The sequence below is a fragment of the Vidua chalybeata genome, chromosome Z (genome assembly GCF_026979565.1).
Source record: "Vidua chalybeata isolate OUT-0048 chromosome Z, bVidCha1 merged haplotype, whole genome shotgun sequence".
Lineage (NCBI taxonomy): Eukaryota > Metazoa > Chordata > Aves > Passeriformes > Viduidae > Vidua > Vidua chalybeata.
In genome coordinates, this window is record NC_071570.1 from 3966101 (window position 1) to 3976474 (window position 10374).

Genomic DNA, 10374 nt, shown 5'->3' on the forward strand with positions numbered 1-10374 from the left:
TTTTTTTTATTAAAAAAAAAAAAGAACTAAAGTAAATTAAATAAATGTAGTGTTAGAAAAGAGTGTGTGAAAAGAGGAGAATAAATAGCATATTGCTTGACCTGCTTCAGTAATCAATAGCTTGCAAAACCAGTCCAGAGAGTGTAAAAAAGAAAGCAAGACTGTTGCACATCTCTTTCTCCCCCTCTCTATCACACAGACTCTCACACAGTAGTGAGGGGATAGGAAGTCTTTGAGGAAGAAAAAATAGTTTTCTCTAAATTTCATTTGAATGGACTGTGTCTTTTTCTCCAGAAAACATGGTAAAGGAAAGAATGTAAGATGTTATATTAATATTTTTTCTTTCAACTTCCTCTTACCCTTCCAAGGCAAAACAGTAAAAATTAACACTTCAGTGAAAGGAATTGTTTAAAGTGCATCTATAACCACAGGAAAATCCATATATAAGTTCCTTCTTTCACATGGAAAATTAAATATTTTGGGGTTTGTTTTGTTTTGTGTTTGGCTTTGTTTTCTTTTTAATTGATACATATTAACTTTTTAGATAGATTTGTTACATTTTTCCTGTTATTATTACATTAAACATACATAAAAGATTAAAGATACACATTAAAGATACACAGTGATCTGCCATTTTTTTTTTATCTTGTAACAGGGACTCCCTGTGGAGATGCTGGTGAGTATTGAAGGGTAGAAGATCTCTCCTGTGAATTTTCTCCCTCGCTGTCCTTTGACTTGTGCCAAGACTGTCATCTTCTGCCATAAGACTCATCTTGATTTAGGTGGATAAGAAATTCTAAGGTTGTCTCTATTTTCTCTGCTATTCACTTCTTAATCAATTGATTAAAAAAAAAAAATCACTCAATGTTACACACTGTCTCTTTAAAACTTCTGATATATAAACATCTCCCTCATGTCAATGCCATCATTTGCAAAAAATATGCCACAGAGCTATATAGAAGGTGTTATTTGGATGTTATCAGTGAAATCAAATGAATCATTCATCTAGTAGTCTTAGTTTTTCATCAGATTTGAAGGTTGAACTTTACATTTTCAGGTAAGATTTCATGTTTTCTACATGGAAAAAAAAAAAGGAAGTTTTCTTGTTGAATATACCATTTCTTAGTTATTGACAAAGGTTTATGTTTTGAAAGACCATAATTTTATTATTTTCTTTCCTTTTAAATATTTGTTTATAGAAGCTTGGAACTCTTATTTCCATAAAAAAAAATAAAAAAAACCAAATGAACCTAAAATAACAAAACAACAAAACCTCAACCCAAAAGAAAAGAAAAGAAAAAAAAAAAAAACCAAACCCAAAACCAACCAAACAAACAAATCACATCAAACCCTCTCCCCCAAACCCAAGTGAAAAATACAGGGAGGAAAAAAAAAATCTTCCTATGGCATTCAGCTTTAAAATTGCTTTCTGTTTAACTGCAGGCATTCTACTGTGTCAATATCTTCAGTTTTTCCTATTTGCAATGCACAGAACTCTTCCATTAACAGATTTTCATATGTAATGGAGAAAAGTCAGGTTTTGGTACATTTTAGTTACTTCTGTCCCTAATTTTATTGTATTGGTAAAATGCGAAATATTTTTTAAATGCTAGAATGTAATAAAGCTACTTTATCTCTGCCTACTTTGGCACTATTAAATTCAGGCTTTATTTATAGATCATATCTTTTAAGTAGTTGGAAGCACACTATCATTTTATGTCTGAAGTTGCCAATATAGAAATCATTAATTGCTCTTTTAGCTTCATGCTTTAGCTAGCATGTTTCAAGAAGTGTAATGAGTTCACCTTTTATTTAAATATAATTAAGAATGTGGAAAATTTATTGTTGTCATCACTCAGAATACCAGTGAAATAGAGAGATGTGACTGTGGAAATTCCAAGATTCGGTGTTTAGTATGAGCCAAAAGAGATGCCATTATTTTCACAATTAACTAATGCACAATTTCAAGGTCAATGTGTTAAATTTTGCAGTCTAAAATTGTGAAATGTCTTCATAAATGTTAAGTTCAGTTCCTATTTAGGACTTGAATACCCGACAAATAAGAAGATTCTACCTAGGATCTGAACTGGAGAGAGATTTCCATTCCCAGAATTACACATTAGATCAGTTGCACATGTGTACAATTCTCAAAGGATGCCCAGATGAATCCTAGTAAAACAGTAGTACGAAAATTCAATCCGAAATGACTTTAAATGATCTATAAATGTACATGTTGAAATTCTTAAATGAACACTTTTCAAAATTTTTGTTTATTTTTTCATAGCCATTTTGTGTTTTTATTCAACTCTTTGACATTTAAGTAATGGAAAAACATTCTAAAAAAGGGGGAAAAAACCCCAAACTTTATTTCCTTTCCATCTGAAAAGCTTATTTTCAGTCTTGATGATTGTACTGATACCAGAGGAAAATGTGCAAAGCAGAAAAATCCTCATGGGGTCCTTCTAACTTGAGATATTTTTATGATAAAAAATCCCCCCAGTACTCAGGAGATTCAAACAAACAGCTTTTCTGCTGAAAGTGCCCTGTAAGGCACTTTATTCTGGCTGGAATTCACCATTTTGTGAATTTCACCATCATTACTAATTTGTTTTGATGCCACTGTTGGAAAATAGATAATAAAGCTAATTAATAAATAAAGAACTACATTACAAACAGAGCTGTTCGGTGTCTTTACGTCTATAACAATGCTTCAAGTGGATGTAGGAAGTTATTCAGAAACACCCTAGGTGGACTGCAGCTTTATTGCACTCCTGTGAGCACAACTGCACAATGAATCTTTCTTCAATTAACGAAAGAGGACTCTTAAACTACAATGACCTGATTTATTTGGCACTGAAAAATTTAATGTTCTTCAGAGATAGTGCGCTAATGGAGTCCTCTGTATCAAAGCATCATCAACTATGCATTCTTTGTATTTATTTTTAAACATCTGCTTGGCGTATGTTAGGCACAAACAGGGGTATAGTGCCCACTTTTCCATTCACTTGCTCCAGATAAACGTTTTTAAATTCTCTTGTTCATCATTTAATCACATGAAAAAACAATATTTGCTGGAAACAAGAATAGTCAGGAAAGTAGGTCAAGATCAGACAATAAGCAGTGAGCTTTGGGTCGTGTTGACATTAATACGTGGCCTGGTATGTGAGTAAGAGACAATACAAGTGTGATTTCTCCATGTGGGTCGTTAGACCATCTGTTTTTTCAACCCATTTCTGCATGTAAGGAGCTAATTAAACACCAGACAGAACTCTATACAGGGGTAATTGTGTTAAGCATTTAGTTGCCAGTGCCATTCAAACAAGAAAATCAAGGAATTTATAGTGACACCAAACATAGGATCAAAACATAAGGACTGTCTGTTTCTTTTGGCTATATAAGCAGCTACCAAGAACATTAAAGGTGTCAATGAGTTTTTTCATGGTTTTCTTTTTTTACATATTTTAAACTCAAAATCATTAATTTTATGGAATTAGACCATAAAAAAAACAGACTTTGAAGGGAACTTTGAAAGCTGATTCCAGATTCTTCCCTCCCAAGACCATTAAACCAGATGTTTGTATAGCTACTTAAACCTCCTGCCTGCTCTATCCAGCTCTGTAATTGGGAAATTGTGACCTTGGAGACAAATTAAAACATTAGTTTTCATCAGTGCTCTAGTAACTTTACTTTTCAGAAGGCCAGACACTTACTTGACTCAATATAGCAAGGTAAAACTGTAATGAATAATTTCCTGTGATGTGCCAATAAGGTAAAGACCACAGTAATTCCCACTTAATGATGAAACATAAACTGAATTGAGCAAATTGTATCTTTTACATGGAGAAAAAAAAATTAAAACTAATTCTGAGTATCATCAACATGAAAGGACACAGATGCAAAGGTTTTAAATATAAAATAAAGACAATTTGTAGTCCTGGCCTAATTGTTATGCATGTGGGCACAGAGAGGTCAGCATAAAGAGCACGGAAATGTCTGTCTCTTGTGAAGAAATATTGTCTAGGGATATCATTGGAAGGCATTTGATTGCAGAGGAAGAAACCCGATAGCATGCAAAGATCTGAAGAATTGCTATGAAATAAAATTGAGGCATGAATGCATGCTTTCCTGTATGCTTTGCAAATTTCTAAAAATTTCAAGCCCTCACCATTATCCTGCTTTATCAAGTGTTCCTTTTCTTCTCTGTGCCTCTTTGTGGGTACAAAATTTTTTCACATAGGATGTGAGGAATTGATCTGATGTCAAACATATTCAAAATGGCTATATGTTAGGAATTTCAGATAGTCCCATTCTTTTGATATGTCTTTGCCTAAAACTGGAGTATTTACTAGGGTTTACTGGAGGTAGGATGGTGTATAGAATTGTGTGACTGGGAGTTTCAGCACTGCCTGGTTCCATACAGGGATGCTGAATAGACTCTGGGAAGTTTATTCTTAAAGCATAATGATAGTGGATATGGAATTTTGAAAAGAGAAAACAAAGAGCAGAGAAATTGTGGAGAGGTTATGTCTTGAGTTGTGCACTTCAATGCTATACTCCAGCAAGAGGTGCAAGGGAATATAGTCCTTTCTCTAAGATAAAAACATGAGTGTGTTAGTTTTATTTTATCATAATTTTGTTTTCATCATAAGCTGATAAAAAATAATAGATAACAGTCAGATGGCAACTGTAGACAGAGCAGAGTCCGTGCAGGTGATTCCAGCAGATCATTGAGCAGTCTTGAATTTGTGCAAAACATCTTGGACCTGAAAATGTCTCAATTGCCCAGGTAAGCCTCTGCACAAGACCCGTAGGGTAAGAAGCTTTTTAATCTGACTTAGAATTGTCAAATACCTTGCATGTATAACTTCCCCTTCAAGACACCAAAAAAACAGTGAACTTTTTTCTATTTTCATTGAATTACAGGTTTTTGTACTCTTTCAACTGAACTGCTCTGAAAATGCTGGCTTTTGAACTGTGCCTAATCCATATTGCTGCTTCTGCTGTTTGGTTACCATCTGGACAATTGTTCTGCTTCAAATTTCACCCCTTGTCATCCATCCACGTTCAGCTTGCGTGTCTTCTCACTCCCATTCTGCACTCGTGCAGGTGTGATAATGCCATGGTGTGAGGTCTGAGATTGTACAAGGTCAGTGCTAAAAGCTTTACAATCTTTTCCTTCCATGTTTATCAGTCTGTGAACTTCCTCCTGCAGTTCAGCTGGAGAATTTGATTTTTCCATTGAGCTGAGAGGAGTTATTGATGGTTTGTGTTCATGCTATTCCACTGTCTCTTCGAAGAAGAGCTTCAAGTTGAATAAAATAACTGGTGATGTTTTGTGCGCCATGAATAATTTTTGGGGGCTTCTGTCTCACCTGAAAATAGAAGATAAATGAATGATTACAGTAGCAGATGTGAATTGTGACGTCAATGTTATTTCTGGTCCACTTAATGGAATAATCTATCAGAGGGAGAGTGTAATGACAGGCAAGTGATGTATGAGCAAACAACCATTGTGACGTCAGTCCAACTTCTCTTGGTCTGTACCAGGTAAAGGTTACTGTGTCAATGAATGAGTCACTTCTGTCCTGTCTTTAACCTCCTTCAGTAGTAAAGGCTTCTTGTGTGTGGTATCTACAACACTTGGGTAGCTTCAAACAACGTAGGTAGTCCTGGTTGTCTTTATGCTTATGGGAAATTGTGTGATTTATATCATAATATCTTGAGAGGGACCTATAAACTCCACCTGCAGTTCCTCTAGAATAAGAAGTCTAAGGGTATCCTGCATGCCATATCCCTCCTGCAAGTGATCATTATTTTGTAGTTTAAACTTTGACTTTAATGTTATTTTTTTTTTAACTTCTGGGTGAAGTTTCAGGAAGCCATTTGTGGGTTCAGCTTGTTTTCCTTAATTAGATGTTGTAGCAAGCAGCTTTAAATTTTTTGCCTGTTACTACAGGTTCTTGTATTCCACGTGAATACTTTTACATCATCTAGTCGTATGTCTGGTGAAGTAAGAGCTTTCCTATCTTCAGCATCTAGTTTGTACCTCACACGTACAAGTTAAAATAATTCAAGTGGCCGCCACTGAACATCACTGCACTCATGCAAGTACTACACTGTTGTATCAACGGTTAATTCAAGTCTTCACAACACAAATTCAAAACAGAGAAGGCCAGTGTATGGAAGCAACACTGGGGGGTCTTTGATGACCTCATGTCACATTACTTTGGCAGATTTTCACCATTAAGTTCTTTCTCATGTGGATGTATGTGGTGCCTATTATGGCTTTCTTTAACTCCTTTAAATTAACACAAGCATTGGCATGCAAGTGATCCCTGTTTTTACTATGGATTTCTATAACTGAGATTAAGATAATCCTTTAAATTCCACATTTTATTATTATTTATTAATACAGATATTTTGAAGAAGTCATTTAAGGCAAATCAGATAAGATGCTCAAAAACTTCCCATTTGTCTCTTCTGTTTACAAGGAAAATTCAAGGTAAGCATACTTACATGGCAAATGTTTTAGGTAATACAAAGTGAGACTTATTTTGCGGGTCATTTCCAGTCATTTGTGGTGACTAGCACTAAAACCTGATCAGAGGGACATATCTATCTCCTTATTGACATTCTAGGTTAGATTTTCAGCTCCTGGTCACTCAGCTTCTCTCAGTAAAAATGGCTGTTGGTTTATATCAGCTCAGATTTTGTTATCACAGGATTTTCACCCATCCAAGGGATGTTCTGTCATTTGAAGGTCTGAAATGGGAGGATACATGGCAGCAATGTGTTCAGTGTCTTAGGAGTGTGACCTCTCTGAATGTCCCCTTCAGCAAACATGTCTCTGCCTGGCACAGTGACACGTGCCACGCAAGCTTCAGCAGGTGTGGATGTCAAATTCACACAGATGCAACCAAACAGAAAAACTGGATTCTGCTGTAACTGACAGCACAACTGTAACAATGTGACATTGTTCTGTTCTGGTTTAATGGATCTACTTTTTACTGTGTTTGAAATAAGGAAAATAAGTATACTGCCAAGAGCAAGGCAGAAAGGAAGAATATTTTCACTTATCACTGGCACTGCTTAACCACTCTGACTATAGTAAATGTTGCAACAACTTAAAACATTCACTTTTTCAGTTTATTAGTATTTAATGTATGATTCAGAATATATTCAGACTTCAAACTGGTGGTCAGAATCATCTCATATTACTTGAGACACTCAGCTGAGCAATGCAAGCTGTTTCTATATGCTTTTTCTATATCTGTTCATGAGGAAAGAGAAAATACAGATGGAAACTTGGACAAAAAGTTAAAAGTTGGTCTTAGGTCATGGTCTATCTATCTTGATTATAAAACACAATTGTGATCCACAATGTGATTTTTCATCTAAGCCTCTATATTCGTGGCACATTTCTGCACTCTTTTAATTCTTTCCTTCAGCCAGGTGCTTTGGTGCACAGCAACAGGGTAGAGGTGTCTCTAATAATCATAATATCTTAATAAGTATCTTAACACTAAGTATGAGGAAAAGGAAAAGGAAAAGGAAAAGGAAAAGGAAAAGGAAAAGGAAAAGGAAAATAAGAAAAGGAAAAGGAAGGAAAAGGAAAAGGAAGGAAAAGGAAAAACCATTGTAAAAATGTACCAGTAGTTGCTGTCAAAACACTTTGAATTCACTTGAATGCTTATTCTTTTGTCAAAGTACTTTGAATGCTTATTCTTTTGTCTGGTGGCTATAAATAATAAAGCAGTCCAGATTCATGCATGAAATATTTTGTCTTATCTTTTCATTGCTCTTTTCTAGCCTCACCATTTGATATTAAATACTGCAGATGCAAATTATTTTTAAGGTTCCCTGTGCAATCCAATGACTGTATGTGTGCTTGCCTTTAGCACAAAACAATTTCCTGATCACTCTTTTGTCTACACTGGCCAAGTCCTCCTTGGGTGTAAATGTGTTTCCTAATTTGGGTACATGACTTCATCTCCTTTGTAGGTACTAGTCCATGGGGAAAATTATGCCAGGTCACATCCATAATTTCTGCAACACATAGATAGGGTGCAGAAAATATGCACATTCAACCAGAAAATTCCAAACCAAGCTGCTACTCTTGATTTAAGCATGAATTTTGTGATGCCATATAGAGTAAAAAACTTCTGAACTTATATGTGTTGGTTTCTACATCCATGTGTCAGTTATCCTTAATTAAAATAATATTGTTCATCATATCAGCCTGTACTGTTTAGGTGACCTTAGTCAGGCTTCTTCAGTTTTGAAACAAAACCCTAAGAAAAAGAGCATAGAGGTGCTGTGCTTATGCTGTTAATCACACAGTCTCAGATCCTGAAATAAGAGGAAAAACAGTAACAATAAAACTTCCCTGTGTGTTGGAGTGATGGCACAACTTGTATCTCTCAAAACTGTCTTTTTGTATTGCTTCATATCCCTAAAAAATGTTCTTTTGTAATGCTTCTCCTCCAAGATTTTTTGAAAATACTACTTTTTAAAAAAATAATATAAATACTCTCAGATACTGTTTAATCTTCTAGCGCAGATCTCTTCAGTCAATTCTTTATTCATCTGGTAGCAGACAAGACTTCTTTCCCTACTAATGCATCTATTTTCAGTACTGATTAATAGACTAACATATTAAAATGTTATCAGAAGATCATAACCTATTCCCTGGGTGTCTCTGATTCATAAAGCAAAATTATAATACCCCCACCCTCATCCCCTTTCTCAGATTATGCAATCATTGTCCAGGGATTTGAGAGTCAGCAGGCAGGAAATTCTTGGCCCTGATGTAGGCCCTTAGATCATATTAATTTGTGTTACATAAAATGCATATTTTCCCTTTCCTTAAAATCTTCAGAGCTATGGCATGTTCTTCAACCCAAAAAACAAGCCTATGATATAAAAATTTATTGATTTCAAAATATCTATTTGAAATCCAGAACCAAAAACCCAGCCAATTAAACTAAACTTTGATAGTGTATTCAAAATAATTAATTCACTTCTTTACATTTATATCTCTAATTTGTAAAGTTTCAACTTTAATGTTTTTTAAAGTATTACAATTAAACATATGTGGGTAGTGTTTTTTGTTTTTTTTTTTTTCCAAAAGAGAGTGGAAATGTTATTTAGAGTTAAATGAAACACATCTTTGTCAGATCAATAGAGAGTAACAAACCTACATGGAATGCAAATGTTTTTGCTGCACTGACTCATTTGCAAAATCTTCACAGACCATAATGAATATTCATGTTAAAACTTAAAAATTCTCTTTGTTTGACTTTTTTGGACAAGGCAGGGCTTGCTATTATGAAACATGCACTTATTTCATTTCAACACTTGTTTTTATTTTTATCCTTCCTCAATTCCTTCAGTGCCACTCCTCTTAGACATTGTGGTGAGCGAGCATTGGATTCATAAGAAGAAAATGTCAACATTTCTTTAAAGATGGTGAGACTTTTCTGTTTAAATCTTCGTTCACCTGCCCTATTAGCAATTAGTAGACAAGTTTGGAATAGCCACAGGACATAGTGAAAAGTTGGCTTCATCTTCTTCTTCACTGCTCCATTTTCCTGTCATCTCTAAGCCACACTACATTTCAGCAGCACATTCTAAGTTCTCATGCTTCTGATACTCTGGGAAATGAAAACAAAAGTATAATAATACTGCCATGTCTACAAGGGTCCTAAAAAATGTCAGGAAATTACAAGTTTCCATGTGAATAGTCAGTGAAAACATATTCAAGAAAGACCTTTGCATTACATGAGCCATTCAATTATGTTGTTCATTGACTTTAAATGGATTACTGCCATGATGTGGTAAATAGAAACTGCATAAAGTATTTATATTTTATTTAAATGTCAGTTACTTAATTTATTTTCTCATTATACATTAAAGTAATGATCATCTTGTTTATTAGTGTTACATATTTCATGGGGTCCACAACACTGTGTAACTTGGAACAAATGAAATAGAGGTCACTATGTTACCCATTGTGTGAGATGGTATCAGCAGCAGTGACAGAGAGAAAATAGTAGAGTCATCATGGAAAAGAGAGGCCAGGATGATAAAATCTCTTTGAGGAACCACTGTGCTATTTCTCAGTGGCCCATTAAAAAAAAAAAAAAAAAAAAAAAAAAAAAAAAAAAAAAAAAAAAAAAAAAAAAAACAACAAAAAAAAACCAACAAACCAGAATTGCACCATAATGATTATGACTTACATTTATAGACCATGCATCTAAAAATGTCTTAAAGCCATTTCCAAATGCATTTTCAACCTATATGCAGAATGAAAAAAAAACATTGTTATCACTAGCAAAATACAGATAACTCTGTGATGAAATATGATTGCAGTTT

General features: G+C 34.5%; 1 long non-coding RNA gene across 1 annotated transcript; it reads left to right on the forward strand.

Moving 5' to 3' along the window:
• The first annotated feature begins 5572 nt into the window (after nt 1-5572).
• Nucleotides 5573-9535, forward strand: LOC128782380 (uncharacterized). The gene is made up of 3 exons (XR_008428755.1): nt 5573-5659; nt 6416-6502; nt 9393-9535. It is a non-coding gene; the product is annotated as an uncharacterized LOC128782380 (long non-coding RNA).
• Nucleotides 9536-10374: the final 839 nt, after the last annotated feature.